Source organism: Cervus canadensis, chromosome 21 (genome assembly GCF_019320065.1).
Source record: "Cervus canadensis isolate Bull #8, Minnesota chromosome 21, ASM1932006v1, whole genome shotgun sequence".
Lineage (NCBI taxonomy): Eukaryota > Metazoa > Chordata > Mammalia > Artiodactyla > Cervidae > Cervus > Cervus canadensis.
Genome location: NC_057406.1, coordinates 20,843,759 through 20,866,025, shown reverse-complemented (window position 1 = coordinate 20,866,025; position 22,267 = coordinate 20,843,759). Strand labels below are relative to the sequence as shown.

The window sequence follows — 22,267 nt, the reverse complement described above, 5'->3', positions numbered from 1 at the left end:
ATCCCACCCTCTCCTTCTCCCACAGAGTTCAAAAGTCTGTTCTGTACTTCTGTGTCTCTTTTTCTGTTTTGCATATAGGGTTATCGTTACCATCTTTCTAAATTCCATATATATGTGTTAGTATGCTGTAATGTTCTTTATCTTTCTGGCTTACTTCACTCTCTATAAGGGGCTCCAGTTTCATCCATCTCATTAGAACTGATTCAAATGAATTCTTTTTAATGGCTGAGTAATATTCCATTATGTATATGTACCACAGCTTCCTTATCCATTCGTCTGCTGATGGGCATCTAGGTTGCTTCCATGCCCTGGCTATTATAAACAGTGCTGTGATGAACATTGGGGTGCACGTGTCTCTTTCAGATCTGGTTTCCTCAGTGTGTATGCCCAGAAGTGGTATTGCTGGGTCATATGGCAGTTCTAGTTCCAGGTTTTTTAAGGAATCTCCACACTGTTTTCCATAGTGGCTGTACTAGTTTGCATTCCCACCAACAGTGTAAGAAGGTTCCCTTTTCTCCACAGCCTCTCCAGCATTTATTGCTTGTAGACTTTTGGATAGCAGCCATCCTGACTGGTGTGTAATGGTACCTCATTGTGGTTCTGATTTGCATTTCTCTGATAATGAGTGATGTTGAGCATCTTTTCATGTGTTTGTTAGCCATCTGTATGTCTTCTTTGGAGAAATGTCTGTTTAGTTCTTTGGCCCAGTTTTTGATTGGGTCATTTATTTTTCTGGAATTGAGTTTCAGGAGTTGCTTGTATATTTTTGAGATTAATCCTTTGTCTGTTTCTTCATTTGCTATTATTTTCTCCCAATCTGAGGGCTGTCCTTTCACATTACTTATAGTTTCCTTTGTAGTGCAAAAGCTTTTAAGTTTCATTAGGTCCCATTTGTTTGTTTTTGCTTTTATTTCCAATATTCTGGGAGTTGGGTCATAGAGGATCTTGCTGTGATTCATGTTGGAGAGTGTTTTGCCTATGTTCTTCTCTAGGAGTTTTATAGTTTCTGGTCTTACATTTAGATCTTTAATCCATTTTGAGTTTATTTTTGTGTATGGTGTTAGAAAGTGTTCTAGTTTCATTCTTTTACAAGTGGTTGACCAGTTTTCCCAGCACCACTTGCTAAAAAGACTCACTTTTTTCCATTGTATATCCTTGTCTCCTTTGTCGAAGATAAGGTGTCCATAGGTTCATGGATTTATCTCTGGGCTTTCTATTCTGTTCCATTGATCTATATTTCTGTCTTTGTGCCAGTACCATACTGTCTTGATGACTGTGGCTTTGTAGTAGAGCCTGAAGTCAGGCAGGTAGATTCCTCCAGTTCCATTCTTCTTTCTCAAGATTACTTTGGCTATTCGAGGTTTTTTGTATTTCCATACAAATTGTGCAATTATTTGTTCTAGTTCTGTAAAAATACCGTTGGTAGCTTGATAGGGATTGCGTTGAATCTATTGATTGCTTTGGGGTAGTATAGCTATTTTGACAATATTGATTCTTCCAATCCATGAACACGGTATGTTTCTCCATCTGTTTGTGTCCTCTTTGATTTCTTTCATCAGTGTTTTATAGTTTTCTATGTATAGGTCTTTTGTTTCTTTAGGTAATATACTCCTAAGTATTTTATTCTTTTTGTTGCAATGGTGAATGGTATTCTTTCCTTAATTTCTCTTTCTGTTTTCTCATTGTTAGTGTGGAATGCAAGGGATTTCTGTATGTTCATTTTATATCCTGCAACTTTACCAAATTCGTTGATTAGCTCTAGTAATTTTCTGGAAGAGTCTTTGGGGTTTTCTATGTAGAGGATCATGTCATCTGCAAACAGTGAGAGTTTCACTTATTTTCCTATCTGGATTCCTTTTACTTCTTTTTCTACTCTGATTGCTGTGGCCAAAACTTCCAAAACTATGTTGAATAGTAGTGGTGAGAGTGGGCACCCTTGTCTTGTTCCTGATTTCAGGGGAAATGCTTTCAATTTTTCACCATTGAGGGTAATGCTTGCTGTGGGTTTGTCATATATAGCTTTTATTATGTTGAGATATGTTCCTTCTATTCCTGCGTTCTGGAGAGTTTTAATCATAAATGGGTGTTGAATTTTGTCAAAGGCTTTTTCTGCATCTATTGAGATAATCATATGGTTTTTATCTTTCAATTTGTTAATGTGATGTATTACATTGATTGATTTGTGGATACTGAAGAATCCTTGCATTCCTGGGATAAAGCCCACTTGGTCATGGTGTATGATTTTTTAAATATGTTTTTGGATTCTGTTTGCTAGAATTTTGTTAAGGATTTTTTTCATCTGTGTTCTTCAGTGATATTGGCTTGTAGTTTTCTTTTTTGTGGCATCTTTGTGTGGTTTTGGAATTAGGGTGATGGTGGCCTCATAGAATGAGTTTGGAAGTTTACCTTCTTCTGCAATTTTCTGGAAGAGTTTGAGTAAGATAGGTGTTAGCTCTTCTCTAAATTTTTGGTAGAATTCAGCTGTGAAGCCATCTGGTCCTGGGCTTTTGTTTGCTGGAAGATTTCTGGTTACAGTTTCGATTTCCTTTCTGCTAGCAAATAATTTTAACCTCCCTGTCTTCCACTGATAATGTCATAGCCACACTTATGATCTCCCAAAGGATGGTCTTATATTCCTGTCAAATATGCAAGTTCGTTGCCTTGATCTTACATTTTTCTGTGAGTTTCCATGTTAGAAAATGTTTTCTCAGATTATTCTTAAACATTGGGAATTTTGTCTGGAATATTCTGACACTCATTCTCCCCACCATCTACATGAAACTTACTTGTTGATATTTTCTCTCCTTAATCTACTGCTGTATTTAGCTTTTATTAGTAGCTTATTTTTTGTTGTGCATTTTGCAGGATATTTGTTGTTGTTGTTTAATTAAGGTCTATCTTCAGTAGGGGCTTCCCTGGTGGCTCAGAGATTAAAGCGTCTGCCTTTGTTGACTTTTATTTAGAAATTTCATAATGAGATATTGTGTTTCCAACTTTTTTTTGGGTTACCTGCATTCCTCTTTACACATGCTGAGGATTTCTTCTGATCGTAACAGGTCAGTTAAAAAAAAAATTCTTTCCCCCATGTACATAAGTTTGCTTTAAAAACAGGAATACATTCACATAGGTTTCTAGTATCTTATTCTTCTGGCTTCATAAAAAGTTGCTTGTCTAGCAAATTCTTGTTTTTTTTTTTTTTTTTGGTTGTCATTACAAACAGCACAACAATGAAGATCATGTGTTTGCTACTTTGAGCACAGTGATACAAATATCTCTGGGAAGGCATAGTGTTGGTTAAAATTACGGATGCCTCTTTTAGCTGGGCAAAACTTTGATTCTTTAATCAAGTAACTCTAAACCCTATAAAGTTTAGAGAGAAAGAGTGATCAAAGTGTTGTCTATCAAAGTGTGTACTGGTAAACCCCCTGCACTACTTTCAGTCTTTTGCCTGAGAGTTTCTCCCAGGTTCTGGTCTCCAGCGATGAAAGCCACAGAAAGCATTTCTTGCCATCTCTGTGTCCAAGTGTCTATAGATTCTGCTCATCACTTTGTCATCAACATAAGGGGGTCTGAAATTTTCAATGGCTCTTCCTCTGAATTCAAAGAGAAATAAAACCATAACTTCTTCTATGTGGAATCTAAAACAACACTTATCTCCCTCCTGGTTGTATTAAGACATGGAAGAAGGAAGGAAGCAGATATCCTTAAAAGAAAGATTTTGTTAAATGGTTAATGAATGACTCACTATTCCTCCAGTTGGGCTTATCTTTTTTTTTTTTTAAATTTTTTTATTAGTTGGAGGCTAATTACTTCACAACATTTCAGTGGGTTTTGTCATACATTGATATGAATCAGCCATAGATTTACACTTATTCCCCATCCCGATCCCCCCTCCCACCTCCCTCTCCACCCGATTCCTCTGGGTCTTCCCAGTGTACCAGGCCCGAGCACTTGTCTCATGCATCCCACCTGGGCTGGCGATCTGTTTCACCATAGATAGTATACATGCTGTTCTTTTGAAACATCCCACCCTCACCTTCTAGACCAATGGAACAGAATAGAAAGCCCAGAGATAAATCCACGAACCTATGGACACCTTATCTTTGACAAAGGAGGCAAGGATATACAATGGAAAAAAGACAACCTCTTTAACAAGTGGTGCTGGAAAACTGGTCAACCACTTGTAAAAGAATGAAACTAGAACACTTTCTAACACCATACACAAAAATAAACTCAAAATGGGCTTATCTTTAAAAAAAATTATTTATTTATTTTTGGTTGTGATGAGCCTTTGTCGCATGTGGGCTTTCTCTAGCTGCAGCAAACAGGGGCTACTCTTCATTGCAGAGTGGGGGCTTCTCGCTGCAGTGGATTCTCTTGTTGCAGAATACAGTCTTTAGACCCACAGGCTTCAGCAGTTACAGCATATGGGCTCAGTAACTACGGCGCATAGATTTCATTTCTCTGCCACATATGGGAACTTCTTGGACCAGGGATCGAGTCTGTGTCCCCTACATTGGCAAATTCTTATTTCCTGTGCCACCAAGGAAGTCCCGTTTTTGTGTATTTTATGGAGAATACTCTGTACATAACCAGTGTATACCAAAAGCTGAAATTCTGGGTCAAAATGTATGTAGGTAGCAAGTGTTAACCTCTCAAAAATAGCTGTAATAATTTAAAGAAATAGTGGTTCATGGAAGTACTGGTTTGCTCTCTATTCCTCTCTATTCCTTGAGATCTGTTACTTTTATCTTTTTGTAACTGAATTATACACAAAGACACTTAATCTTAAAGTGTCTTTTCCTAATATCAGTGAGAGTTAAATTCCTTTTGTATGATTATTGTCCTTTTATCTGTCCTTTCTGTGTGTGGACTTAGTGTTCATATCTATCCCTGACTGGTAGAAAGACAGTTGAAGTCATCTTTTGGATAAAGTATATGAGGACAAACTGTTCCAGGAATACAGAGTCCAGACAGTATAATTATATAATGGAACAATCAGCACTGTTATATAGGATGGTGAAGGTCCAATGATCAGAGCCCATCCAAAGCTTGTGTAGTGTGTTCCTGGCTGGATAAAGCATCTGAATCAGTGAGGGTCAGAATTTCTGGAAGATGAACTGCTGCCTCCAGGTTTCAGCAGTTCACAAGTCAGCCTGAGATGGCTGTGTGAGTGTAGAGGCCAGTGTGCATTAAAGCCATGCACACCTCCTATGAGCAGGGCCACCACATCCATCTCATTGTTTTATAGTTTTCAAGATGACTACCGAGTAAGGCAGCATACACCCAGGCATGAACACAGTTGTCACCTTTAACTTCTCAGGTTAATCTAGCCTGGTCCAGCACGTTTCTGGACATGGAGCTATAAACTTGAAACAATGATCAAAAATTCATTTGCTCTGGCAATCCTGCTGACAGTCTGTTCTAGCAGCTAGTGTGGCAGATTTGAAATAATATTTTGAAGTTTTATTATTGTTGGGTTTATCATATATTATGGATAACAATCCTATATATGACATATATTCTATAAATATTTGCTCCTAGTTCCTAATGTGAATGTCTTTTAATTTTGTTTTTGGGTTTTTTGTTATAAAGACTTTAACCCTCTTGTTTTTTTTATGTCTATGAGTTTTATGTCCTAGTTGTAATTGTTTTCCTATCTCACTACCATAAACACTCCTATTCCCCATCCCACTATTATATACATTTCCTTCCTGCTTCTCTACCTCAACATCATATATGTACACATTTATTTTGAGGTAATAAATCACAGTTATCTCTTTTATCCATTCAAAATGGTACTTTTTGTGTTTCCTGTATAGTAGAGGACTAAAATATTTAAAAATAATTTGGTAGCTAATTATCCTTAAATGCTACTGAATAATCCACTCTCTGTCAGGTATGTGAATTGCCATTTTCATCACATAACAAATTTCTTTACACGTGCAACTTTATAGCTAAATATCTTCTGATCGGTCCCTGTGTCCAGCACAGCCACAAATGCTAAATATTCACTGGCTCATGAATCTTCAAAATAACCCCTTAATTTCTTTGCATTATGTTCACTTTCATAAGAAGGAATCAGATTACAGGATGATCAATGACTTTCACAAATCCTTATACTTTATGAGTTTCAACATAGATAGAAAATACAGTTAGGATATATAAGTAGCAGCAAACTTAGCAAAACAGTGGAAAGGGAAAGAGAGAATGAGAGCTTTGATCAAAAGTAGTTTATCCGCAGGAAGATATCTGAATGAGTTCCTAAGATGAGGGGGTGAGACAGAGAGCTACTGGTAGCCACAAAGAAAGAGCTAGAGATGGATTAAGGCCCTTGGATAACATTTTTGAGCCACTGAATCCACTCATTTGAGGTCCCTGTTATTTTCATATTCCATTTTCCTTTTCTCATGCAGATAATTTAGTTGGGCTTCTTGCATTTGAAACCAAAATGATCTCAGTGGAAAAGAAGAGTGCCAACTGCTAAACACAAAATGTGAGATATTTGTGCCACAAACAAAGAGTACTGGGCTTTCCTCAATAAAAAAGCAGCACGTGACCAAAACCAGACAGAGATAACACATAAAGAAAAACTACAGGCCAATATCACTGAGGAACATAGATGCAAAAATCCTCAACAAAATTTTAGGAAACAGAATTCAGCAACACGTCAAAAAGCTCATACACCATGATCAAGTGGGATTTATTCCAACGATGCAAAGATTCTTTAATATACACAAATCAATCAATATGATACCCCATTTTAACAAATTGAAAGATAAAAACCATATGATAATCTCAATAGATGCAGAAAAAGCTGTTGACAAAATTCAGTACCCATTTATGATTAAAACTCTTCAAAAAATGGGCACAGAAGGAACCTACCTCCACATAGTGAAGGCCATATATGATAAGCCTACAGCAAATGTTATTTTTAATGGTGAAAAACTGAATGTATGTAGACTTTCATGACTATTATTTAACATAGTTCTGGAAATCCTTGCTACAGCAAACAAAGGAGAAAAAGAAATTAAAAAAAAAATCCACATTGGAAAAGTAGATGTAAAGCTCTTACTGTTTGACAATGACATGATACTGTACATTGAAACCCTAAAGATAGTATCAGAAAATTATAAGAGCTAATCAGTGAATTTAGGAAAGTTGCATGATACAAAATCAATACACCAAAATCACTTGCATTTCTATATACTCACAATAAAAAATCAGAAAAAGCAATAAAGGAATCAATCCTATTTCACCATGTCCCCCAAATAATTAAATATCTAGGAATAAACTTACCTAGAGAGACAAAAGAACTGTACACAGAAAATTATAAGACACTAGTGAAAGAGATCATGAGACATAAATAGATGAGATATTTCATGTTCCTGGGTAGGAAGAAGCAATATCCTGAAAATGACTATACTACAAAATGCAATCTAGAGATTCAATGTTATCCCTGACAAAGGGCCAATGACATTCCTCACAGAGCTAGAACAAAAATTTCACAATTCATAAACACAAACGACTCCAAATAGCCAAAGCAGTCTTGAGAAAGAACAAAGGAGCTGGAGGAATCAACCTTCCTTACTTGAGATTATACTACAAAGATACAGTCATAAAGACAGTATGGTACTGGCACAAAAACAGAAATGTAGACCAATGGAACCAGATAGAAAGCACAGAAATAAACCAATGCACCCACAGCTATCTTGTTTTTGACAAAGGAGACAAATATATTCAATGGTGCAAAGACAGCCTGTTCAATATACGGGTGGGAACATTGGATAGCTACATGTTCAAGAATGAAATTAGAACACTTCCTAACACCATTAACAAAGATAAATTCAAAATGGGTTAAAAACCTAAAAGTAAGACAAGAAACTATAAAACTTTTAGTGGAAAACATAGAACACTTGATGACATAAATCACAACAAGATCCTCTATGACCCACCTCTCTTGTAACGGAAATATAAAAGCAAACCTAAACAAGAGGGACCTAATTAAACTTAAAAGCATTTTCATAACAAAGGAAACTATAAGCAAGGTGAAAGGACAACTCTCAGAACGGGAGAAAATAATCGGAAATGAAGCAACTGACCAAGGATTAATTTCCAAAATATACAGGCAGCTCATACAACTCAAACCAGAAAAACAAACAACCCAATCAAAAAGTGGGAAAAAGACCTAAACAGACGTTTCTCCAAAGAAGACATACAGATGGCTAACAAACACATGAAAAGATGTTCAACATTGCTCATTATTAGAGAAATGCAAATCAAAATTACAATGAGGTATCACTTCTCACCAGTCAGAATGGCCCTCATCAAAAAGTCTACAAACAATAAGTGCTGGAAAGGGTGTGGAGAAGAGGGAATCATCTTGCACTGTTGGTGGGAATGTAAATGGATACAGCCACTATGGAAGCTGGTATGCTGCTGCTGCTGCTGCTGCGTCATTTCAGTCGTGTCCGACTCTGTGCGACCCCATAGACAGCAACCCACCAGGCTCCACCGTCCCTGGGATTCTCCAGGCAAGAACACTGGAGTGGGTTGCCATTTCCTTCTCCAATGCATGAAAGTGAAACTGAAGTTGCTCAGTTGCGTCCAACTCTTCTCAACCCCATGGACTGCAGCCCACCAGGCTCCTCTGTCCATGGAATTTTCCAGGCAAGAGTACTGGAGTGGGTTGTCATTGCCTTATCCAGGAAGATGGTATAGAGAGTCCTTAAAAAACTAGGAATAAAACCATCATATGCTCTAGCAATCCCACTCCTAGGCAAATACCCAGAGGAAACCAAAATTGAAAAAGACACAGGTATTCCATTGTTCGGTGCAGCACTATTTACAGTCGCTAGAAAATGGAAGCAACCTAGATGTCCATCGACAGACGAATGGATAAAGTAGTGGTACATACTCACTATGGAATATTACCCAGCCATAAAACGGAATGTATTTGAATCAGTTCTAATGAGCTGGATGAACCTAGAACCTATTATACAGGGTGATGTAAGCCAGAAAGAGAAAGATAAATATCATATTTTAATGCATATATATATGGAATACAGAAAAATGGTACTGAAGAATTTATTTGCAGGACAGCAATGGAGAAACATACATACAGAAAAGACTTCATGGACATGAGGAGAGGGGAGGAGAGGGTGAGATGTGTGGAAAGAGTAACAGTGAAATTTGCATTAACAAATGTCAAATAGATAGCAATATGGAATTTGCTGTATGGTTCAGGAAACTCACACACGTCAACCTAGGAGGGTGGGATGGTGAGGGAGACACAGAGAGGTTCAAAAGGGAGGGGATATATGTATACCTATGGTTGATTCATGTTGAGGTTTGACAGAAAACAGCAAAATGCTGGAAAGCAATTACCTTTCAATTAAAAAAAATATGACAGAAAAGAGACACAGATGTACAGAACAGACTTTTGGACTCTGTTGGAGAAGGCGAGGGTGGGATGTTTTGAGAGAACAGCATCAAAACATGTATATTATCTAGGGTGAAACAGATCACCAGCCCAGGCTGGATTCATGAGACAAGTGCTCAGGGCTGGTGAACTGGGAAGACCCAGAGGGATCGGGTGGAGAGGGAGGTGGGAGGGGGGATCGGGATGGGGAACACATGTAAATCCATGGCTGATTCATGTCAATGTATGACAAAAACCACTACAATATTGTAAAGTAATTAGCCTCCAACTAATAAAAATAAATGGAAAAAAATATGGCACATCGTTTGTGAAACAATCAAGGGTAATTCTTGTGTCAAATTCTGTTAATTTGACTTCCTAGATTTGGAGGATTAGATGGAACAACTGTCATATTGTGCCCCTTTTATAGCCTCTTTTTCTGTCACAGACATTGGGGTTGTTGAAAGTTAAGGTGCGAAATGTACACATGACTACACCTGTAAGAGGAAAAGTTGGGGGTTCTTAAGCAAGAAAATGATATGATCTAATTTGTATTTTTCAAAGATCACTCTGATTGTTGAGTGGAGAACTGATACCGGATGTGGCAGAGGGCAAGAATGTTGCTTAAGATGGCTGGAAGGCTGTTACACTCCTCAAGTAGAGAAAGAATAATCTCCTGCACCAGATTCCTGTGGTACACATTAAGGATGGACTCATATTTGGGGTATATTTTGATAGTTCATCCAAATGGACTTGTTAATGGGAGAGTATGGGGGATGCGTGGTCCAGAATGAATCCCCAGTTAATTTTTAAACAAATGGATGAAACACCTGATTTTCTATTTTTATTTTTGCTGAAACAGCTGTTTTTAACTGAGAAAAGATAGCAGGAGAGCAGCTTTCAGGGAAGGTGATTAGAATTCTCCTTGGCATGTGCCAAATTAAGCATCCATATGAGGAGCTACGTGCATTGCTTGAGAGCTTCCGTTCCTTTTCAGTTACCTAAGCTTCTGTTGCGGTCATGCTCTTTGCTTCCTCCCCACCCTTCCTGATGGACAGCCTTCTCTTTCAGCTCTTCCATTTCCCCTGTTTTTGTTCTGACTGGTGAGTTCAGGGCTGGTATTTTTCCTGTCACAGCACACTAATCTCTTACCTGCGTGGCAGACACTGGAAAAGGTTATTGAAAGGTTCTAAACTGAGTGATATTTTGAAGAGCCACCTGCTATTTCCAGTCCTTTCCAAGCCAAAGGGAAGCCTGCCTTCCAGCAGGACTGCCCCCTCCCTGGCCCTTACTCAAGTTTGCTGCCACTTCCCTCTCCTCCTTATCTGTGAGCCTTCTCCTTTGTCACTGGAAGGTCTTCCAAAAGTTGCCTGGTGACGACTGTTCTCCACTTTGCTTTCCAAATTATTGTCTGAGGAAACAAGAAACATTCATCCTAGTACTGAGAGGGGATCTTTTTATCACTAAAACCTCCTTCTCTCTCACCAAGCCCAGATGGACTTATCTTGCCTCACCACATAGCCATACAAATTTCCCACATTGCCGACTGTGGATACAGTCCCCTTTCTGGAATACATCCATTATTATGCCAAGGAAAGAAACCAATCTGCCCAGTGACCCTGAAAAGGCACACTTATCTACAGAAAAGCTCACTGTATCAGAAAGTCTTCTGCAATATTATCTGCAACCTTTTGGAAAGGCCCAAACACTTATATACAGAGCAAGGGACCCATTCATTTACATCAGTCAAGGGCACTGTCTCTAGGACTTCTGGCTATGTGACTCTCCTTGTGATAACTCAAGAACATCATTCTAAAATTATTATTTTGTTGCTGTTTTTCAGCTCCTGTCTGACTCTCTGCTTCTTCATGGACTGTAGCACGCCAGGCTCCTCTGTCCTTCACTGTGTCCCAGAATTTGTTTAAATTCATGTGCTTTGAGTCGATGATGCCATCTAACCATCTCATCTTTTGTCGCTCCTTCTCCTCCTCCTGCTCTCAATCTTTCCCAGCATCAGGGTCTTTTCCAATGAGTTGGCTCTTTGCATCAGGTGGCCAACGTATTGGAGCTTCAGTTTCAGCATCAGTCCTTTCAATGAATATTCAGGGTTGATTTCCTTTTGGATTGAATTGTTTGATCTCTTTGTAGTCCAAGGGATCCTCAAGGGTCCTTTTCCAAACCACAATTTAAAAGCATCAGTTCTTCAGTGCTCAGCCTTCTGTATGGTCCAACTCTCACATCTGTACATTTCAACTGGAGAAGCCACAGCTTTGACTATGTGGACTTTGTCAGCAAAGTGATGTTTCTACGTTTTAATACACTGTCTGTGTTTATTATAGCTTTCTTTCCAAGGAAGAGCATCTTTGAATTTAATGGCTGTGGTCACTGTCTGCAGTGATTCTGGAGCCCAAGAGAATAAAATCTGTCACAGTTTCTACTTTCCCCTTTCTATCTGTCATGAATTGATGGGATCCATATGGCATGATCTTGGCAAGAATTACCATCAGCACTGCTCAAAAACCGAAGAATTACATTAAACATTATACTAGTTCTGAACTAAATTTCGGAAGATGATATTAACTATTTCAATCATCAAATTAAAGGATGAGTATGTTATACTAAATATATTTAGTATGTTAAATTTATATTTATATACTAAATATACTATATATGATATTTAGTATATTTATAATATACTATATTTAGAATACTATATATAGTATACTATATGTAGTATACTATAGTATAGTATATTTATAGTATAATATATTATATTTAGTATGTTTATAGTGTAATATACTATATTTAGTATATTTATAGTATTTATACTATATACTATATATACTATATATTTGTATACTAAATATATTTAATATTTAGTATGTTACACTAAATATAACAGCATAACAAACACTTGAAAATCAGAATGCATGTAATATAAAAAATTTGGAAATACAGTACCTTGAGGCCAAATTTTAAAAATTAAAGTCTACAAGTCCAGTGAATTCTAGTATAGGCCCTAGTTAAGTGGTCAGAGAAATAATCCCTGAAATTGCATAGCAAAACTACCACATGTAAAAGTTAAAAAACAGAGGGAGTATTACTTAAGCCAAGAAAATATCAGCAAATAAATTTCAGACAGAGATTGGGGAGAAATAAGTATCAAAATATTCTACAGAAAATTCCCTGCATTAAATAACAATCTGAGAAAACATTTTGTAACTTGTTCTAAACTGATGGAAAATAGATAAAGGCAATGAAATTGAGGCTTTTCCCCCAGACTTTAAACTTTCTATTTTGTCCTGGGCTATAACTGATTAATAATGTTGTGGTAGTTTCAGGTGAACTGCCGGGGAGTCTCTCTCTTTTGTAAGTTCATTTGTATCATTTCCTTTTAGATTACACAATTACCAATGTTATCTAGTATTTCTCCTTCTCTGACTTACTTCACTTACGACACTCTCTAGGTCGATCCATGTTACTGTCAATGGCATTATTTTATAATATTTAATGGCTGAGTAGTATTCCACTGTATGTATGAAGAGAGTATCAGACTGTCATAATTGGAGTGCATAATTGTCACTAAATTCCCAGTGGCAGCCAGGGTCAGGGGGGTGGTAAAAATATTTCCTAGCAGAAGTAAAATCAAAGAGAATTTCATGGGAGATTTCAGAAAAGGGAAAGGGCATTGAAGAAGCCTTAGACATATTAAAATAACATGATCTATTCAAGGAACTATATTCATCTTGTTCTGCCCTAGATATCCTATGGTGAATTCTATGTATCCCTTTTTTCCCCTAAAGATTATAACTCCCAAGAATAACAATAATAGAAAGTCTTAGGCCATCTTTGTTCAGCAATGACAAGCTTCCCTATTAGAACCAAAAAATCTTAGATGACCTCTGAGGGTCTGAGCTGACTGAGGGTCAACCTTCTGCCTTCCATGTGTGCACAAGCATGGGTTCTCCACACACACTTCAAAGACAAACCAAGATAATCTCTACGTCATCAAAATATTCTGCTATGTGTCATGTGCCTAGGTACCCAAATACCATGAATGATGGATTTTGGTCATAATAATGTCCAAAGGTATTGACCAACTTCACTTTGGGTTATAGAATCACTGTCAACACACACATACACACAAACACATGAAGAACACAAGGGCAAGATAGAGAAAGAGTCTCAAGGAACAGACAGAAAATCAAACACGAAAGAAGAATTCTAGTATCTGTGCTGACTGCTTGGAAACTGATGCTATAAAAACTCCCAAGTTTCATGTTGCACCTTTTGAAAACAAGACACTAGGCACATCCAACTGATTCCATTCTGCTGAGCTCCTTCCCAACTATAACCATGTCTATCTGGTGACAAGGGCTGCTCAGTGTAGAACTCAAAGATACCATTTTTCTGGTTCCCTTTATTAAGGAAGCTGCCTGGTTTCCCCCGTCACTGAGTTGACAGCATTCCAGAGTTTCCTTCAAGATGCTACTCAGTGACCTTGTTGGTCCTGAGCTCAGATCAAGGCCCAGTTTCTGGTAAGAATAAAGGGAGAGAGTGGTGAGACTCAGCTTCAGATTTGAAAGATCACACTGCAGTGAGGAAGCTGGTAAAGAGGAGACATATATGAAAGGAAAGGTGAACTTCAAATTTCTTAAGACAAGGACAAGGCCCTTTACATCCTCACTGATGCCAAAGTCTCACATTTTATTTCAAGTGCTGTTGTAGCCTGATACAGAACTTTAACCAGAGGAATGAAAAAGAAAAATATGTTTTTTACAAAGGTCAGTCTGACTGCAATGAAGGATGAATTACAAAAAGACAAGACATTCCCTCTTGAAGATGCTATGGTAACTGAGGTAGGCAGTGGATGACAGTGGCCTTGCTAGGGAATGCTAGATGGATGGAGGAAGTGAAGCTCATTCAGAGCTTTCTTGGAGAGAGAGACTCCCCCTCTCTCTACATGGAGATATAGAGATTCCAGGGCCCAGTGCTCTCATTTTACTCCCACCCACATTGAATATTTCTATGTGCTGTGCCCAATATGGGCAAGATTGTATCCACATATTTTCTCTTCGTCCTGCAACCTTGAGAAACCTTGTTAATATAAATAAAGTATTTCATGAATTAAGAGGACAGAAGGACACTACAATATGACATTGAAATACCCCAGCACTCAGCCTAAATTAGCATTAGGGTTTGAAGGATCCTAGGCAGGACAAGAGAGATGAATCCTCAAAGGACTGATCCTCAAAACAGAAGTGGCTCTGCCACCCCTTCGTGTCTTCGTCTTTTTGCAACAGCATCACAGACTGGGGTTCAAAGTTAACTTAGAGAACATACAGGCTATGGCTGGAAATGTCTCTATCCCTGTAGAATGGCTGTGAGCCCTGAAGGATTTAGAAAATACTCTGTTCTCCAACTTCCACTTCTTTTCCTAGAAGACAACAATGAAAGTTTTTCAACTGCACAATTGTAAAACAATTAATCCTTAAATTATCAACACTTTTTATTACCGGTAAAAGATTTTCATTTCTCTGGCATCTTATTAACATCACTGTCTTGTCATGAACTGATTCATGTTAGAGCTCCTAGAAATAAAGGTAATCCTTTACCCAATCTTGATCGGAGGGCTATGAGCAGGGTCAAACTTGGGATTAACATATTCCCACTACTATATATGCTATATAGACTATTGATAATCAACAAGGACCTACAAGGAACTTGATTAAATAATCTGCAATAATCTATATGAGAAAAGAATCTGAAAAGGAATAGACATTTGTAAATGTATGTGCAAATAAATGTTCATACTGTTCATGGGGTTCTCAAGGCAAGAATACTGAAGTGGTTTGTCATTCCCGTATCCAAAGTGTTCGAGGCATCACTGGGAACAAAGCTAGTGGAGGTGATGGGATTCCAGTTGAGCTATTTCAAATCCTGAAAGATGATGCTATGAAAGTGTGGCACTCAATACGCCAGCAAATTGGGAAAACTCAGCAGTGGCCACAGGACTGGAAAAGGTCAGTTTTCATTCCAATCTCTAAGAATGGCAATGCCAAAGAATGCTCAAACTACCAATTGCACTCATCTCACACGCTAGTAAAGTAATGCTTAAAATTCTCCAAGCGAGGCTTCAACAATACGTAAACTATAAACTTCCAGATGTTCAAGCTGGTTTTAGAAAAGGCACAGGATCCAGAGATCAAATTGCCAACATCCGTCGGATCATCAAAAAAGCAAGAGAGTTCCACAAAAATGTCTATTTGTGTTTTATTGACTATGGCAATGCCTTTAATTGTGTGGATCACAATAAACTTTGGAAAATTCTGAAAGAGACGGGAATACCAGACCACCTGACCTGCCTCTTGAGAAATCTGTATGAAGGTCAGGAAGCAACAGTTAGAACTGGACATGGAACAATAGACTGGTTCCAAACAGGAAAAGGAGTACGTCAATGCTATATACTGTCACCCTGCTTATTTAACTTATATGCAGTGTACATCCTGAGAAATGCTGGGCTGGATGAAGCACAAGCTGGAATCAAGATTGCCGGGAGAAATATCAATAACCTCAGATATGCAGATGACACTACCCTTATGGCAGAAAGTGAAAGTGAAGTCGTTCAGTCGTGTCCGAGTCTTTGCGGTCCCGTGGACGGTAGCCCACCAGGCCCCTCTGTCCATGGGATTGTCCAGGCAAGAATACTGGAGTGGATCGCCATTTCCTTCTCCAGGGTATCTTTTTGACCCAGGTCTCCCGCATTGCAGGCAGACCCTTTAACCTCTGAGCCACCAGGGAAGCCCGGCAGAAAGTGAAGAGGAACTAAACAGGCCTGGCGTGCTGCAGTCCACTGGGTCGCATGAGTCGGACGAGACTGAGCGAGTGAACTGACTGACTGACATGCAAACATCATTGCTGTACACATGAACGTGACAGAGCCTTGTAAGTCAACCATCAGTTCGGTTCAGTTGCTCAGTTTTTTCTCACCCTTTTTGACCCCATGGACTGTAGCACGCCAGGCTTCCCTGTGCATTACCACCTCCTGGAGCCTACTCAAACTCATGTCCATCGCGTCGGTGATGCCATCCAACCATCTCATCCTCTGTCGTCCCCTTCTCCTTCCTCCTTCAATCTTTCCCAGCATCAGGGTCTTCTCCAATGAGTCCATTCTTCGCATCAGGTTTCAAAAATATTGGAGTTTCAGCTTCAGCATCAGTCCTTCCAATGAATATTCAGGACTTATTTCCTTTAGGATTGACTTTGCATTTCCTTGCAGTGCAAGGGACTAGGAAGGGTCTTCTCCAATACCACAGCTAAAAAGCATCACTTCTTCGGTGTCAGCTTTCTATATAGTCCAACTATCGCATCCATAGATGGCTACTGGAAAAATAATAGATTTGACTAGACAGATGTTTGTTGGTAATGTCTCTGCCATTTAATGTGTTGTCTAGTTTGGTCATAACTTTTCTTCCAAGGAGGAAGCATCTTTAAATTTCATGGTTGCAGTCACCATCTGAAGTGATTTTGGAGCCCCAAAAAGAAAGTCTCCTACTGTTTCCATTGTTTCCCCATTTGTTTGCCATGAAGTGATGGTACCAGATACGATGATCTTAGTTTTCTGAACATTGAGTTTTAAGCCAACTTTTTCACTCTACTCAGTGAAAGAGAGTGAAAAAAAGGAGAGTGAAATAAACTATAGTCAAATATAAAATAAAAATTGAGGAAAAAGAAAAAAAAAGAAACTCCAAAATAACTGATCCTCTTGCTAAGAAAATGGATGTGTTTCTAAGTCCCCATATCTTTGAGCCCACTATGTCCCATTTCCCTTTTTAAATTATTGCTCAACTTTTTCCCTCCCTAGTTGCCCTACCATTCTTTAACAAACCTGTGTGTATCTCATAAAAGAAGTACCAAGGTGTATTATATAAATCAAGGAATTTGGTTAAGTCATATCAGACAAATCTTTTATAAGAATAAAGATGGAAGACCATCAGAATATCTCATGTAGCGATCAGCACTCCACAGTGGAGGTTCAATGTTTGGAGCCCCCACGGCCTCTCCAGTGTGTTCCTGGTTATGGATGAAGAGCCTGAACTCTGAGGGTCAGAATTTCTGAAAGATCAACTGCTCGCTCCAGGTTTCAGCAGTTCACAAGTCAGGCTGAGACGGCTGTGTGAGTGTAGAGGCCAATGTGCATTAAAGCCATGCACACCTCCTATTGGTGGGCTACCATCCATCTCATAGGTTTATAGTTTTCAAAAGGACTGCAAGTAAAGCAGCATATACCCAGACACCAGCACACTTATCATCCTTAGCCTTTCTGCCTACTCTTGGCTGTTCCAGTACATTTCCAGACAAAGCTGCAGACTTGACACGAAGACCAGGAAGCCTTTGGGAATCACCCTGGCAGTCTCTTATAGCACTCAGAGTGCCTGGTCTGATTTCATACTTATCCATATTCCTGTTGGTTATTTTGTAGTTTTATTGTTTGTTTTCTTTTTGTATTGTGGGTATCAGTCCTGTATGATATATATTTAATAAATAGTTTTCTTCTAAATATTGAATATCTTTTAATGTTGTTCATGGTGTTTTTTTTCATTGTAAAACCTTTCTTTTAGATGGTTTTTGTCATTGCCACCTATATAGTGTTATGTACATCTGTCCATAGTTCTTCAGGCACTTTATCCATCAGACCAACTCCCTTGAATCTAATTGTCACTTCTACTGTATAATCATATGGGATTTGATTTAGATCATACTTGAATTGCCTAGTGGTTTTCCCTACTCTCTTCAAGTTAAGCCTGAAAATTGCAATAAGGAGTTCAAGATCTGATCCACAGTCAGATCCTGGTCTTGTTTTTGCTGACAGTATAGAGGGTCTCAATCTTCAGCTGCCAAGAACATAATCAATCTGATTTTGGTATTGACTACTTGGTGATGACCATGTGTAGAGTTGTCTCTTGTGTTGTTGGAAGAGGGTGTTTGCTCTGACAAGTGTGTCCTATTGACAAGACTCTGTTGGCCTTTGCCCTGCTTCATTTTGCACTCCAAGGCCAAATTTTGCTGTTATTCCAGGTATCTCTTGACTTCCCACTTTTTCATTCCAATCCACTATGATGAAAAGGACATCTTTTGGTGTTAGTTCTAGAGGGTATTATAGTTCTTCGTTGACCTAGTCAACTTCAGCTTCTTTGGTTGGGGCAAAGACTTGGATTACTTGGATATTGAATGGTTTGCCTTGGAAATTAACCAAGCCTATTCAGTCCTTTTTGACATTGCACCAGTGTACTGCATTTCTGACTTCTTTGTTGACTCTGAGGGCCACTCTATTTCTTCTAAGGGATTCTTGCCCACAGTAGTGCATATAATGTGAAGGAAAGTTGCTCAGTTGTGTCTGACACTTTGCGACCCCATGCGACCCCATGGAATTCTCCAGGCCATAATACTGGAGTGGGTAGCTTTTCCCTTCTCCAGGAGATCTTCCCAACCCAAGGATCGAACCCAGGTCTCCCGCATTGCAGGCAGATTCTTTGCTAGCTGAGCCACCAGTATATAGTGTAGTTGATATATATATAGTTGATATAATAGGCATCTGAATTAAATTCACCCATTCCTGTCCAGTTTAGTTCACTGATTCCTAAGATGTCTATGTTCAATCTTGCAATCTCTTTCTTAACAACATCCAATTTACCTTGATTCATGGACCTAACATTCCAGGTTTCTATCAGTATTATTCTGTACTGCATCAGACTTTATTTTCACTACCAGACACATCCACAGCTGATCCCCTTCATGCATCACAACTTTGTCGTGGCTAAAGGGTTTGCATAACTCAGTGAAACTTTGAGCCACACCGAGCAGGGACACCCAAGACAGATGGGTCATAGGGAAGAGTTCTGACAAAATGTGGTCCACTGGAGAAGGTAAAGGCAACCCACTCCAATACTCTTGCCTGGAGAACCCCATGGACAGTATGAAAACGCAAAAAGATATGAGAATGGAAGATAAGGCGCCCAGACTGGATGGTGTCCAATATGCTACTGGGGAAGAGCGGAGGGCAATTACTAATAGGTCCAGAAAACAGGAAGTGACTGGGCCAAAGAGAGAATGATGTGCAGCTGTCAATATGTCTGGTGGATTAAGTAAAGTCACATGGGAAGACTGATTAATTAAAGCCTTTTATTTGTTTATTTAATTTATTTTCTTTATTTGGAGGCTAGTTACTTTACATTATTATAGTGATTTTTGCTATATATTCACATGAATCAGCCATGGGTGTACATGTGTCCCTATATGCAAGACAGTGAAAGAGACACAGATGTAAAGAACAGTCTTTTGTACTCCGTGGGAGAAGACGAGGGTGGGATGATTCCAGAGAATATCACTGAAACATGTATATTACCATATGTGAAATAGATCATCAGTCCAGGTTTGATGCATGAGACAGGGCACTCAGGGCTGGTTCACTGGGACAACTCTGAGGGATGGGATGGGAAGAGAGGTGGGAAGGGGGTTCAGATGGGGGACACATGTACACCCATGGCTGATTAAAGCCTTTTGAAAATATTGAGCCTTTGAATACGCTCATGTTCAATGTCCCTTTTATTTGACATTCAATTTTTTTGTTTTCCACATGAGCCAATTAGTGGGGCTTCTTGGCTTTGGAACCAAAATTATCTTGGTGGTAAAAAGGGTGCTACTTGTGAAACACATTTGAACCATTTCTAAAAAGTGGAGTTTTGAAATTTCTTCAATAAGAAAGCAGCACATAGTTTGTGAAACAACTGAGGGTCCCGTGAAAACCTATTAATTTGTCTTCCTGAGGCTGGAAGACTGGCTGAAATAAGAAATCATATTCAACCCCTACTGGAGCCTCTTTGTCTGTCACAGATCAGCGTTACAAGTGTTAGGTCCACAGCTGGAGACTTGTGGGGGTTAGGAGTGGAGATTTTCCACATTAGCTTCTTCTAACCTGGATTAATTGGGTTCTCTATGCTTTATGCCATTTTCAGTAGGAACACTACATGAAAGTCAGAGCTGGGTAGAACACTCGTAGTTGATGAAGGCCTTATTAAGACTTGCAGAAATGCTGGATGTGGTGATGTCGTGCTCTCCAGGGCTGGGCTTAGGCCGTGCCACAGGAGTGATGGGTGTCTGGGGAAGCAGGTGGCTCTCCTTCTGTCCTCAGGTCCCTTGGCTCTCCTGCCCACCTGGAGGTGGTGTGTGGAAGGTGGACTGCGGACCCCCACCTGCCTCAGTCTCCCCCACCTTCCTCAGAGTGTGGGTTGGCCTGGGTCCTCTCAAACCCTGGCACTCTCGGCCAACAGCCCCCGTGCCTGTCTCGCGAGTGGACCCACCCACCGTGGGGGTGGGGGTGATGAGACGTGGGCTCTGTCATAGTTTCAGAGTCCCCCACCTCTTCTGCAGACAGATGAGCCTGAGGCAGTGCGGTTGTTTCCTGGCCTTGACTGCAAAGGCGCACGCTGGCCCTACTGAGACCCACACTGCAGAATCCCAGTCCAGGTGCAAACTGGCATCACTTGAAGCGTCTCTGTGGGACTGAAAGGTGGACTAAGGCTGGGGGACCATGGGGGTTATGGTGATTAAGCGTCCTCGGGGACGAGTCTCGGGGTACCAGACCCCACAGTCGCCACACCTTCAAAGCCTTTTGTGACCACTGGTGCCCATGCTGCAGCCTCTGAGAATACCTCACCCCTGTGTGTGTGTTTGTCAGTGGGTGGGGGCGGGGAGTGTTATTTTTTAGAACAAAATTTTTCAAATATAGAAAGAAATACTTGCCATTATTAAAGGAAATGATTAAATGCATTCTACTTTTTTGAAATTAGGGAATGTATTTATCATTTTGCTGACAGAAAGCTTAAGGTTCTGTTACTTTTAGTAGATGCCAAAATCAGAATCAAAAATATAGTCCAAAGCTACAATCCACTGTGAGAAGTTCTATATTACATTTAAAAATGAATAACTCAAGAATCAGTTTAAGTAAAATATTTCTTTCAGTTAACTTCTGTTTAACATAATAGTCTGAACTTGTAGGTAGGAAAATAAAATCATACTCAGCATTCATTCACAGAACTACAGTGACTAGATCTGGATTTAGGATGAATCTGGCTGTGAAGGACTATTCCTGAGATCCCCTCTTTCTAGTGCATAAGATTTGTCAGTCTTTGCAGAGATGTTCATGAATGGGCTTCTTTCCATCCTAGACAGATTCTCATTCTATGTGAGTTCAAGGTAGGGGAGCCTTTAATGGAATCCCAACATTCTTTTTTTCACGTGATGTCAGCAAACTCAATGTCAGGTTTCTATCTTTTTTTTTTTTAATCTTCTTTGTTTTCATTTATTTTTATTAGTTGGAGGCTAATTACTTCACAACATTGCAGTGGGTTTTGTCATATATTGACATGAATCAGCCATGGATTTACATGTGTTCCCCATCCCGATCCCCCCTCCCACCTCCCTCTCTAATCAATCCCTCTGGGTCTTCCCAGTGCAAACCAGCCAGAGCACTTGTCTCATGCATCAACCTGGGCTGGTGATCTGTTTCACTATAGATAATATACATATTTCGATGCTGTTCTCTCGAAACATCCCACCCTCGCCTTCTCCCACAGAGTCCAAAAGTCTGTTCTGTACTTCTGTGTCTCTTTTTCTGTTTTGCATATAGGGTTGTCGTTACCATCTTTCTACATTCCATATATATGTTTTAGTATGCTGTAATGTTTTTTATCTTTCTGGCTTACTTCACTCTGTATAATGGGCTCCAGTTTCATCCATCTCATTAGAACTGGTTCAAATGAATTCTTTTTAAAGGCTGAGTAATAT

General features: G+C 39.3%; 1 protein-coding gene and 1 long non-coding RNA gene across 2 annotated transcripts in view; both read right to left on the bottom strand.

The window, feature by feature from the left end:
• LOC122423475 (basic proline-rich protein-like) overlaps window positions 1–22,267 on the bottom strand; it is a 125,228-nt gene that overhangs the window by 89,732 nt on the left and 13,229 nt on the right. The gene's annotated exons all lie outside the window — the stretch shown is intronic.
• Window positions 283–22,267, bottom strand: part of LOC122423478 — a 25,001-nt gene continuing 3,016 nt past the window's right edge. Inside the window, exons 2-3 of the long non-coding RNA XR_006264160.1 lie at window positions 5,944–5,949; window positions 283–327 (exon numbers count right to left, since the gene is read on the bottom strand). This is a non-coding gene — a long non-coding RNA (uncharacterized LOC122423478). The remainder of the gene's footprint in view (window positions 328–5,943; window positions 5,950–22,267) is intronic.